This window comes from Gigantopelta aegis, unplaced genomic scaffold, assembly GCF_016097555.1.
Source record: "Gigantopelta aegis isolate Gae_Host unplaced genomic scaffold, Gae_host_genome ctg2825_pilon_pilon, whole genome shotgun sequence".
In the NCBI taxonomy this organism is placed as follows: Eukaryota; Metazoa; Mollusca; class Gastropoda; order Neomphalida; family Peltospiridae; genus Gigantopelta; species Gigantopelta aegis.
In genome coordinates, this window is record NW_024533054.1 from 46659 (window position 1) to 60392 (window position 13734).

Genomic DNA, 13734 nt, shown 5'->3' on the forward strand with positions numbered 1-13734 from the left:
ACTGACTCATGGATTTGATGATCAAGGTATTTCCGATTTCCATCTGTTCTGTCTATCAAATACGCGTATCCATTCAAGCTATTGTTTATCCATTCAATATCCTCTGTCCATTCTCATTTATCCATTACATTTATCACCCGTCCATTTCTTATTGTTTTAGGTCAACGTTACAATCAAGATGGTATCCTCACTCCATGGTGGACTAATCAATCAGTGAAAGCTTTCAACGAAAGAAAAGCCTGTTTTGTAAACCAGTACTCCAAGTATTCCATGTTTGGATATCCCTGTAAGAGATTAACTTATAACTTGTGAGCTTTCTCTTTCTCTCTCTCTCCTCTCACATAATACTACACACAGATCAATGGTAACCTTACCCAAGGAGAGAACATTGCTGATAATGGAGGAGTAAAAACTGCCTTTAAAGCTTATTCAAAATTATAACCAATGAAAGTCCACAATTGCTTCCAGCAATCGATCTAACACCAGAACAACTTTTCTTTGTGGCTTTTGGACAGGTCTGTCCATCTTCTTCATTGCTTGTTTGTTATTTATTTGATTTGTTTTCTTTAGGTGTGGTGTTCACTCTTTACTCCTGAGTTTATAGCTTCCAACCTTAAATACAATCCACACAGCCTGGACCTTACAGGCAAGAAGAAATGACATGTTTTTTTCTTGTACCCTTTGCCACTAAAGAAATTAAATTACAATTTTAATATTTTCTGTTCTAATTTTAGGGTAATTGGTGCTCTATCAAACAGTGAAGAGTTTGCAGCTGCATTTTAAAATGTCCCTCTAATTCTCTATGAATCCTACAAACAAGTGTGATCTGTGGTGAACCAGTCATTAATTATATTCATTGGTTAATAAATTAATAATACTTATTAACTATATTCATTGCTTAATAAATTATAATGCTGATTTGCATGATTCATTGGTGATCATTACTTATGTAACTAATTCAGTTTAATAAATTAAATTACTTATTAATTATTCATTGGTTAATAAATTAATATTGCTGATTCAATGTTTTACAAACAAAATTTAAAAGGGTAGCAGATAAAGTCTAAAAACAAACAAATAGAATATATGATCATCATATGATCATGAATGATTCTGTGTCATGTGATCAAATTATGATTTAATGTTTTTTACCACTTTGGACAGCTGCAACCAATGCAACTATAGAGTTAAAAGGAAATATGAGTCACTCTCTCTCTCTTTCTCTCTCTTACTTATGAGGACTATTAAGATGACTACAAGAACAAAGAGTAGTATGAACCACAACTTGACGTTTTTTCCAACACATTTTACGCTTTAATCTTCTTGCAGTGAAATCAAAGTCTCCAGCAGAGTCACGAAGGACTTCTAAATGATAAAGTAAACAAACAATAATAACAATCTAGTTATCTCATTAATTAACATTGAATTCTCACTATGATTCCTCGCTAAAGTCTAGAAATGAGTGTTGCAATTCATATCATGGATATATACAGTGTGGAATTTTGTGATTGCGGGTGTATGACATTTTGTACCTGTTCTTCTCTGCAAGTCATCTAAGTTGTCTCCTCTGTTGAGTACTTTAGCAATGTTCTCTCGAGTAACACTTTCTACCTATTGAGGTGGAATAGTTCAAATGACAAATATCATAACGAAAGGACTGAATTATAATTTCAATCTGATTCAACTACTGTTCTTACCTTTTCTACCTTCTCTCTGGTTGATAATAGACGATCAGTTTTTCTCCAGATTCAGTAGCCCTAAAGTGTAAGAAAAGAGAACTATGAAAAACTATATAAAGTGTACTTACATCCTTGAGAAATTTTCAATTTTACTTTTGTAAGTGTACTTTTAAATAAAACATTTCCGTTTGTACGGTCTGAACTTTAGAACTTAGAAGCTGCTAGTAGTGTGCAGAAGAAAGTCAGCTACAATCTGAGCTGTTAATTTTAAATAATTAATTTGTCGATTCAATCAAGATGGCTGCTGAAAGAAAGTTCTTTGGTGGGTGGAAACTGGAAAATGAATGGCTCTAAAGCATCCATTGATGGCATAATTGTTTTCTTAACACAAGGATCTCTTTCATCAGAAACTGGCAAGCCATTTAGCCATTAAGATATAGATGAATGGATATTGGGAGATACAAAAAATTATACTGAATATTATGGCATAATATAAATTTATCATTTAGAGGTCGTTGTAGCTCCACCCACCATATATCTGCAGTATGTTCAAGAAAGAGTGCCACAGACAGTTGCAGTACTGGCCAAATTGTTACAAGTGTGAGAAAGGTGCTTTTACAGGAGAAATCAGGTATAATATTAAGGACCTCAGTAACCTTGTACTTATGTAATAATTATATTTGTTTGTTAGGGTTAAAGGTTAGTTCAAGGTTGGATTAAATTACTCTAGCATGCGTTAATATTCTGCAGCAAATAACGTGTAGATATTGTGGAATACCAGCTGCTATATTTTATTCTGACATTACATTTATTAAGGACATTCTAATTAGCCCAGTACCAATCCAATGTCTTGAGCAATTTTATGATATTATTTTCTATTTCACAAGTCCACAGATGTTACTGGACATAGGATGTCCGTGGGTAATTCTAGGTCACTCAGAGAGACGAAATATTTTGGAGAATCTGATCAAGTATATAGATTTACATCTTTGCATTATAATAAATTTGTTATAAACATAGTTTAGTTGCTGAAAAGTGGGTTACGCTCTATCAACTGGTGTTAGGGTTATTGCTTGTATTGGTGAGCTTCTCAATGAGAGAGAGGCAGGTCGACTGAAGCAGTATTTGCTAGGCAAATAGGAGCTATAGCAGGTATGTATGTAAGATGGCTCAAATCTAATATAGCAGTGTATCCAGCTACATACATTATTATATTATTATCATTGAGTCTATTATATTATATTTTATATGTAGCTCAAGTTAAAGATTGGTCTTCTGTTGTGATAGCATATGAACCAGTGTGGGCCATTGGAACAGGTAGGGTCACAAAGACTTTGAGTTATGATGTGTGTTCAACTATAATACTGTATTGTAGTTTGTTTAAAAAGACTCTAGGAGTCTAGTTATGTCTTAGGAAAAACTATCTTTTTTGTCTCTATTTAGGGAAGACAGCTACTCCTGAACAAGCTCAGGAAGTTCATAAGTTCCTTCGTAAAATGGTTAAAACGATAACATATCATCTTCTGTTGCTGAAAAGACAAGGATTATTTATGGAGGTACATTGTTCATTCATCCCATCTATCTGTCCATCCATTTGTCTGTCTATTTTCTGTAGGTTCTGTCAATGCTAATAATTGCAAAGATCTAGCTGCTAAACCTGATGTTGATGGATTCTTAGTAGGGGGAGCATCATTAAAATCAGACTGTTGTTCAAAATTGTTAATGCATGTCAATAGTTTTTGTTATCACTTGACCATCATGGACACTATCTTACATATATTGTAGAATTAAATAGCTATTACCATGATTAAGGATGTATGTTGTTTGTAGTTTCCAATTGTACTATTAAGCATAACTTTGGATAAGTATCTGTCATGAAAAGATCAGGACATTAAGTTGTATTAGAATTGTCTGAATATCTTATACCTACTGAAAAAAGAGATAAGGTGAAGCCCACCTTTTTTTTTTTTTCTCCTCACCTCCCCCTCCGGAAGGGGAATTGACCCCTGTCTCTCGTTGTGACTGATAGTATAGTTTTATTAGTTCCAAAACCTATCTAACTGATATTTTAAACATTACTTTTGCTTATAACCTTATTATAAACACCTCTGTCTCTTAATGTATTATATCAGCTGCATCTCAAAGTGGACCTATCTCTGGGAACAAATGTTCCTGCCATATAGGTCCAAATTTTGCATGCAAAAAATGGACCTAGGTCCAATTTTAATGGGAACAAATTTGCTGTGCATCTATGTTCCGTTCATCTTCGGATATTGACCGTGTAATAGCAATCTGTGTCTCTATGATAGTATATTTCCGTATAACGATTAGTGAAAACAGCGGGTTTGTATATTTTTAAATTTTGTGTATCTATAGATATTAGAAGAAGACTCGACTCTTTTCTGAATCCATTAACTAGAAGATACAAAATATGTACGTATGTTGTAGTAATTGCTTATAAAGGCAGTAGAAATACGTGTTTGATTTATTGTCACCATAGCAACCAAATAACAATGTCCTCTAGGGCCTATCGTCCTCCAACTTGGTTTCTGGGCTCTAAGAGTCCCTACTGGTAAAAATCTTTGTTTTTTATATAAAAGTATATTGTATGTTATTTTTATTAGGTGGTAGGCCCCCCACAGGTGGTCTCAGAACAGGAATGGTATGGAAAATTGAGTCTATTCTTGTTGTTTTAACTTCTCTCTTGTACAGCGTCCAGGATCTCGTAGTGGTCAGCCTCAATTAGTGGCGCTCTTAATGCGCAAATAACAATACCTGATCGACCAGTTACCCAACAGGGCCTTGGAGGAATGGGTACTTCCACTAGAGGTAAGATAGATAACATGGACATTGTTTATGCCATATGTCATTATTCACCTACCCTTTCAGATTCATTCCTCTGTCCACCCAATTAATTCATTGATTTTATCTCTCCCTTTCTATCTGTCTGTTTATTTATTCATCACTGGCTTAGACATAGGGGGGCAGGGGGGCTTAAGCCCCCCCCCCCCCCCCAAATTTTTTATGGTATCTAAGCCACTGTTCATCCATCAATTCATCTATCATGTATAAGTATTCATCCTTTTATCAATTATTTTTCCTCACTCTTTCTTAGGTCCATTTCGACAGATTCAAGATAAGTCATATTATTTGGGTATATTGAGGTAATACTAACAATAATGTCACATCATGTAACACTAACATTGTACTAGGAGGTAAAATAGGAGAACTAAATAATGAAAGTGATGAAGTTAAGTCGAGAATTGGACCAACTTCAACAGGAGAGCTCCACTTACCTGACTATGAAAAAGGTTGGATGAATGGACAGATGAATAAATGGATTGATAGATGAATCAATGATTGGATGGACAGATGAATTAATGAAGGAGATAGGATGGATGGACAGATGAATTAATACAACTGTATTTCATAACCCATCAACCATTCAATGTACATGTACATGTATTTCATAACCCACCAACCATTTCAATGTACATGTACACTGTATTTCATAACCCACCAACCATTCAATATAGAGCTGAGGTATTAGCTGCTGACGTTGAGGATTTAAGAGGAGAATTAGCTGATTATAACACAGTAAGGCATTCCATTACACAAAATATATATATCTATCTTCACTAGCTCATAGACAAACTCAATACTGACACAGAAATGGAAGCTATCTTAGAAGATTACACTAAAGTAATTACTTGTCTGTCTGGTTAATGTTATAATCGATAATCTATCCATTCATCTGTCCATCCATTATCCATTTATAATTAATTAACCATTAATTAATAGTTAATTACCATTCATTTATCCATTTATTAATAACTAGTTATGTCATCAAAATGAAGTAGAAACTCGTGCTATTGATGCAATATTTGCTGAAAAACATAAACACGAGATGGAACTCAACCAAATGGAGACGGCCATTGAACAAGAAAGACAACTGACTGACACATTAGTAGAATCAATGGTAAGATTATATCAGTCCAAATTAAGAATGCATAGAAGTACCAGATAAATAAATAAATTACATGTATATTATATATATTATATATATATAAATATATATATATATATATATATATATTATATATATATATATTATATTATATGTATATATATATGTTTAATATGTTATAGGGATGAAGGTGTTCGTGAGAAATATTATAAGTTGAAGATGGAGAATGCTCAGATAAAAGAAGTTAGTTGGAGAGTTGTATTTGTGGCTTTGTTAACAGTTTATTAGGAGTTAGCAGAGAAGGAGAAAGAACTAGAGACTTTGACATCCAAAGCAGCAAAATTAGAAGAGGTATACCCTGTGTTATTGCTTTATAATTGAAACATTAATTTTCCTATTCTTGATTTCTTGTATAGGAAGTTGCTAGTTCTGAATTGAAGCAAAAATCATGGTAAGGACAAGTAGATATAATAATACACCATTGTCATTCTTCTTGTGTTGAATGCTGTTTCTTTCCAATATAATTTGCCATTAGAGTTTTTGTTATTTTTTTGCTCAGTTCAACTTCATCAGCATTTAGCAGAGGTCACTGCCAAACGTGAGGAATGGCGTCAAAAGGAACAAGAGACTCCTGATCAAAAAAGGAGAAAGACTTTTCAGACAAAAGTCAGACAAGATAGACAAGATAAAAAGAAATTGCATCATTAGAGAAAAAGTAAGTGATTAACAAGACATAATAGATATGGAGAGATGAATAGCTAAAAAGAATGGATGGAGTTTTAGATTATTATTGTCACTACTCATTGCTGTGTTACTATATTACAGGTCTGGAGAACTTCAGGATAATTAGACAGATATCAGGAACAGTTGAGACAGATTGAAGCAGACCTTGATGAAGTTCAAGGAGAAGAGCTGAGAAAATTGAAAGAACTTAAAACAAAAGAGAAAGAAAAAAGGTAAGTTCTTCTGTCTGGTCTATTTATTCCATTGTTATTCTTCTGTAGCCTTTTTGGACACATTTGAAGAACAGAAAGACGCAGAACTAGTATGTAATGAAATGTACTAGCATATATTATGTTGTATTCTTTAGGAAAGGATTCATAACTTAGAAAGAAAACATTATAGTTATTTTAGAGCACATTAGTGAGGTAGTAATGATTGATATTATAACTAAAGTGCCTTATTACAATGCCTTTATTCACTCTAGACTATAGCTCAGTCAGAGAATCTACCTTCAACATCAGAATTTCAAGAACTTCAAGAGGATTAGTTATTAAACAAGATGAGGTTAAAAAAAGCATCTACAACAGCACAATCTTTGGAATCTCGTGAGTTGAAGATCCATCTATTCATCCATCAATTCTACCTTATCTGTTCATTCATCCATTCCTCCATCTATCCATCCATCAATTCCTACCTTCATCTGTTCATTCATCCATCCATATGTCTGTTTAATCTATTTGTCATCTGCTTATCAATCGATCCATTCATTATCAATTCATTTGTTGTTCAATCCACCTTTTGTTCACATTTTAGAAAACGAACAACTACAAAAGGACTTACACAATATAGAAGAGGTACAATTATAATAGCATGATTGTATTACTAAATATAACAAATTATAATAATATGATTGTATTACTATATATAACAAATTATAATATAATATGTATGTACTATATATATAACAAATTATAATAATATGATTGTATTACTATATATAACAAATTATAATAATATGATTGTATTACTATATATAACAAATTATAATAATATGATTATATTACTATATATAACAAATTATACTAATATGATTGTATTACTATATATAACAAATTATAATAATATGATTGTATTAATATATATAACAAATTATACTAGTTAGAAGAAAAAATAAGGAAAGAATTGCCAAACACTTCAGGAAAGCATTGACACTATGGACAGGTAAGAGTGAATTAATAACCTTTATTGTTATTTATGTATCATTCTTCATGTAATTAGTTATATTACTGCCCCTTTAATTACTTAGGAAATTAAAGTCTTTAGTAATTTACACAATTGCAGTCTGATGAATCTGATAAGGAGAGGGTGAGTCTTATACCACACGGGTTACTGATTATTTAATGACTCCCCCCTTTTTTTAAACCATAGACTCTCATCAGTGAACAGGAGAAACTAAAACAACGAAAGGAAGTAGCTATGAAAAGTGAGACCAAATGATATTCATTACTTCTTTTTTTTTTTTTTTTTTTTTTTTTTTTTTTTGTTTTTTTTGTGTTTGTACTATGTGTTGTAAACCCACAATGGCTTTTATTGTCATTATAAATATAAGAACACTTAACACTTTATTTAATTATCGTCCTATTTGAGGGATGCACAACCATGCCAGGGATCGCTAAGTGAGGCATGTTCTGCTGACACCCTATATGCAACACAAAGAGGTGTTTTACTAATATGTGAAACGTCTCAATTTTTGGAGGCTCTTGGGGCCACAATCACCTAGTTCATGTTGTTATTGTCCTCATTGAAAAAGCTTGTTAGTTAAGAATGTGTATTCCTTTCTAGACACACAACAAATTCAAGAGCTATATGAATCAGAGCACAAACAAATTGTCAAAGGATGACACTTATATTCAGGTAAGTAGACAGATGGATCACTGGATAGACAATTAGGTTGGAATGGATAGGAAAATAAATAGATCAGTTACTACATTAATTATATATTAATTTTAGTTGGGGAATTTGGAACGTAAATTGCAGTATTTAGAGCAGAATAACTTTGTCATGAAAGAGTGTATCCTTTGAATATTATATTCCCAGAAGTGCATGCCACACCCATTTTTCCTTAACCACACCTTCTTCAGTTATTGCCACTCGTAAGACAGAGGGTAATTATCAACAGATAGCTCATAATGTCTACACTCTACAACAAGAATACAATGATTCCTTACTGCAAAACACTCCAACCAATACTGTGATGTTATGGAATGTATTGAGATAATGTAATAGTGAAAATAAAGAACTACTCACTAACTTTAATGCTATTTTCCTACAGCTAAATGAAGTTCTTATTATACCAAAATACCTTTGACACAGATAACGCACCATATTTTCCTGACATCAACGTATATCTTGAGTTGAGATATAGAGATTTGGATTTTTGTGGATGTAGATTGTTCCTTTCTCTACTCTTTTTTAAACTTCCTTTTGGTTGTTCAAGACTATAGTATATAGATTCTTTTGCAATTTATAAGCAACCTGGAAAGATCCATATTATGTACAACTACTAGCCATTTTAACTACTAGCAATATGGTTGTTAGGAGAGCAGTATCTAGTGTATTATTAACAAAGCTTTTGTTGCCTACTTCTCATTGTCCTATATTATGGCTTATGGATTCCTAGAACCTCCATTTTACTTACATTGACTACAGATATCCTATGTGTGATCAAGACATTAATTCAACTTGCAGTGCTCTATACTTTTCAATCATTTCTTGTACACAATACCTGAAGTTTTTAACAGACAAAAGATGATACTTACATGTATATATTATATATTACATTAAACTTTGCTTTCAATATAGAAACTTGGACCAAAGCCTTTTGATAAGTCATCAATTATTTTAATAATAATTATATAAACTATTTAAAAGGATAATTACATTAATTTATATTTAACACAAAAAATAATGATAATTCCACAATAACAACAAGAACACATCAAGTATGCTTGTGTGGTAAATAATAATAAATATACTAATATAATGACTCCTATTGATATTATTAACTTGTCTATAACTTGTCTGATTCATCATCTTGCCATCTAGTTTTTTGTCTATGTTGTTCAATCATTTCTTGTACACACTCTTCTATCATTTTCCTAGTTAGTTTACCATCTCAGAACCATATGCAGCTGCCTATAAATGAGACAACATTAATACATTGATAGATCGTTAGCTAGATAAGATAATAAAATGGATGAACTTTGACCTGCCAAGCAATAGCTAGTTTTGCTATTTCTCGTCCTGAAAACCCTTTCACTTCATCGGCCATTGTTTTAAAGTACTTTTCCCCAATCAACATCTGATGGTATAGGAATCATTTTCTGACGACGCCACCATGATGTACGAGGTGGAGAAATGACATACTGGAGATAAATTGTGGGAGTTTTAAAAACATAAACACATACACAAACCTCAGCAAAATATTGTTTCAACAACCGATATCTCTCCTCGCTACCAGGTAATGAAAAGGGGACAAGATCATCTAACCTGTCATTGATAGCCCAGTCAAACTGGTCTGGTTGGTTACTGGCTAAAATTTAACATAAATCTGAAGACAACACAAAACAAGTAACAACATACAACAAACTCTCTCATTTACTTTGCTACTAGCCTCTCCAGTACGATATAAAAAATGCATTTAAGGTACTTCTTAAGTCCTCACTAATGACAACCTAGAAAATGTTATAATTATAAATTATTCACTAATAGTCTCAAACCACGTTCTCATACTAAATACTTCATGCTCAGATTTAGTATGGGAATCTGGGTACAAGACTTCTCTACTTACTTTATTCTTTTCTCAAAAAAGCATCTGCTTCATCCACAACAACAGCACACTATACAATTATAATAATTGTAATATTACAGGGGCATACCCTTTGTACAAATAATTGCAATATCACAGGGGCATACTCTTTAATTGTAATATTCTAGGGACATACCCATTCTACAGTACCAGTAAAAAGCAACTTCAAAACTAAAATTAACAAGTGCTGTAATAATTGCTAAAATTAATATATTAAATCTGAATGTTTTAAAATTGCTAAATTTAGTAAACATATTATGATAATACAATTAAATATGGAATACGTACCTCTTCTACTAGCGTTGGCCCAATCAAAGACACGATGAATAGCTGTCACTCCATCTTTAGCAGAGGCACTATATCTCCACCTGTCATTATAGCATAATCCATACCAGAATGACGAGCAAGACTCTATATATTGATAAGACTGAACTGTTTATTAGTAAATCACAGTTACCTTAGCAAACATAGTCTTTCAGTACCAGGTGGGACCATACATGAGTACATTTTCTATACACCCCTCCATTTCTTTTTGTATTAATAGTAGCTTTAGCTAAACTACGAAGTCTCTCTTCAAATTTTGGCTAGAGAGGGAGAGAGAATGAGATTAAAGAGAGGAACGTTCTTTATACCTCAAAAACAATTCTTTGTAGAGGGTCTTTTGGTTTAGTGAACAGTCTTCCAAAAGCCTGTGGGTACATGATACTGTTATTATGTTATTGTTTTAATCATTTACTTTAAATGGATGTCTTAATGATTGTAACAAAAGACAGTCGTGACGTTTCTCGAATAAGTGAAGGCTTGCCTAAACGTGCCTCAATGAAACGACCAGCTATCCCAGTGCCCATTTTAGCAGCATAAATTCCAACAGCTATTATAGTGAGACCAGCAGCCTGTAGATGGATACATAAATGAATAAAAGGATTAATAGATGAATAATGGAAGGGGCAAGTTGACTTACAGTGGCAGACACTTTATCCCAGTCAGTTATAAAATTAGTCACACCTGCTCCAATAATACTGCCAGCAGCTCTATTTGTGCATGCAGAGAAAGATACAAAATGTCAGCATATTGTTCTTACTTAACACTCTCTAATACTGTCACTCTTTGCTCAGCTGCTTTCACTCGATTTGTTCCAAATTTAAGTCCTGATTTTCACGATCTATTTTGGCTCTATTCAGATCAGACAATAAGTCACTACATAAACTATGATTAACTTACTTTCCCCCCTTAACTCTGCCTCAAGACGGTGCATTTCATTTTGTGCCTAAGTTCAGCTTTCATACTCAATAGTGGCTACAAAGAATAAAATAACATCCATTCATCTGTCCTTCCATTTATTTCACGCATACATCTTCTCATTTGTTCCTGGTTTTTGTACAGACTCTTCTTGTTTTCTAAGATTCTCTTCTTGCATACGACGCTAATCCACACACACACACACATACAGAGGAGAATACAGCAATTATTAATATTGTTACTTACTTGTTGAGCCAGCTGTTCATCATAACGTCGTCTTGCTAACTGATCTTGATATTGAGCTCGCTGCAATTAAAGATTAAGACTTCTGTCATAAAAAATAACAACCTTTTGATGTTGTTCTGTTTCAGCTGCTAATGTTTTTCTTCTTTCTTCTTGTTCCATGCGTATTTTTTTCTCCATCCATTTGTTTGATAGCTGCCCTCATACTCCTAAATGAATGAAAAATAAAATGAATAAACTAGAAGTTAGTACTCATTCCCAGACCTACATACCATAATAGGTCTGGGAACGAAACTAACAAGAATAAACACAGAATGATTCTATTCATTACAATCACTATAATTATTACAAAAATAGATACATGAGATGAAGTGGTGCAGTCTCATTTCCAAAATCTATTGAAGTTTGAGTATCTGGGAATGAGGCTATAAGTAACCTTGATCTTTTCTTTTCTTGGTTTTAGGTGTTCAGTTTTGTTCTTGCAAGCCTCGATAACTCTAGTGCTTCTCTGGCATGAGCTGTGACATGATTAAACAAAATTTAGCATATAAAATTAATGGATTCTCTTACTTGATTGATCAAGTTCTTTGGCTGCTTTGGCTGCACGTTCTAATCCTGTAGGATCAAACCCAACCCATTTACGTCCTTCCTACATCAAGCAAAAGTGCATGCAAATTATATGTCCTATCTTATATGCTATGCTACGAATTTGATAAAAGGATGGAGTTGGTAAGCAATACACAGTACATTTATAATGATAACCTTAGTTTCTTGAACGTAGAATGATTCTTTATCATTTTGACTTCCACTCTCTTTATCTGACCCTTCACCTTGATCACAGGAGGGGATTCTGGTTTGGAAAATCTACCAAGAAGCCAAGACATATTTCGTCATAGATGCTTACACACGTGGTACTGGTCACGAAAAATTTGGTCCTGGTGCAAAATTTGGACCTAGGTCCAAATTTTTGCAACGAAAAAGGTTGCAAAATTAATTCCATCTTGGACCCAAGGGTATCAGACTTTATAATTTGGTGAAGAGAAATGGAACTCGACACATACAAAATCATTTTATCACTTCTTAGCTGTGTCTACTTAAATGGAGAGTTTTAGCCACTGGGGAACTTTTCAAGTGTCAAAAAGACAATGTCACAGCAGAGAGAAGATGGGGAACCTGACTAATGAAGTAAAAAGGAAAAAGGCTGACAAACTAGCAATGAGAGAAGGAGAAATGTGTTATGAGAAGAATTCGGGATAACTTTGTAATATTTTTTCAGTTTCTTTTACTGTCTTACAATTAATAAGTTATAATAGTGTTTCTATTTTCAGTGGGTGAGGTATGTACAATTGTTTCTTGTAAAACTAAAGGAATAAATGATGCATAATGTTATGTTGTAATAACAATCAGTATAATTTATAATAATACAACAGCAATGGTAAGTAAACTGATTGTAAGTTGTAGTTGCTTATTAAGAAGTAATATTAAAGATAAAAGAAATTAAACTTATTCAACAAATTGAATTCTAATTGAATTGTATAATAATTAACTTTAATATCTTTGAAACTAAAGTTAAGATTGACTTTAAAAAAATGTTTTTTTTAAAAAAAAAACAAATTAATATAAAAGATAAAAGAAAAATAACAAATAAACAAGCTATAATAGAAATAAATAACAAACTAAAAAACAAGCTATAATAGAAATAAATAACAAACTAAATAAACAAGCTATAATAGAAATAAATAACAAGCTATAAATGAGAAAACAATATATAAACCATAAAAGAGAAAATTAAGAAAAAAAATATAAAAGAGAACAACAAACTATAAAAGAAAAAATAAATATATATTTAAAAAAAAACTAAAAACTAAAGTTAAGATTTTTTAGAACAAACTATTAAAGACATAAACTATTTAAATTTTTAAAAAAACTTTGAAAACTAAAGTTAAGATTGGACTTATTTTAGTGAAAACTGCTTTTTTAGAACAAACTATTAAAGACAAAAATACTTTGAAACT

General features: G+C 32.4%; 1 non-coding gene and 2 pseudogenes across 1 annotated transcript; 2 read left to right on the top strand and 1 right to left on the bottom strand.

The window, feature by feature from the left end:
• Positions 1 to 1976: 1976 nt before the first annotated feature.
• LOC121391677 lies at positions 1977 to 6354 on the top strand (annotated as a pseudogene).
• Positions 6355 to 8001: 1647 nt separating this feature from the next.
• On the top strand, positions 8002 to 8127 carry LOC121391679. The gene has a single exon (XR_005960374.1). It is a non-coding gene; the product is annotated as a U4atac minor spliceosomal RNA (small nuclear RNA).
• Positions 8128 to 9439: 1312 nt separating this feature from the next.
• Positions 9440 to 12603, bottom strand: LOC121391678 (annotated as a pseudogene).
• Between the last annotated feature and the right edge of the window lie 1131 nt (positions 12604 to 13734).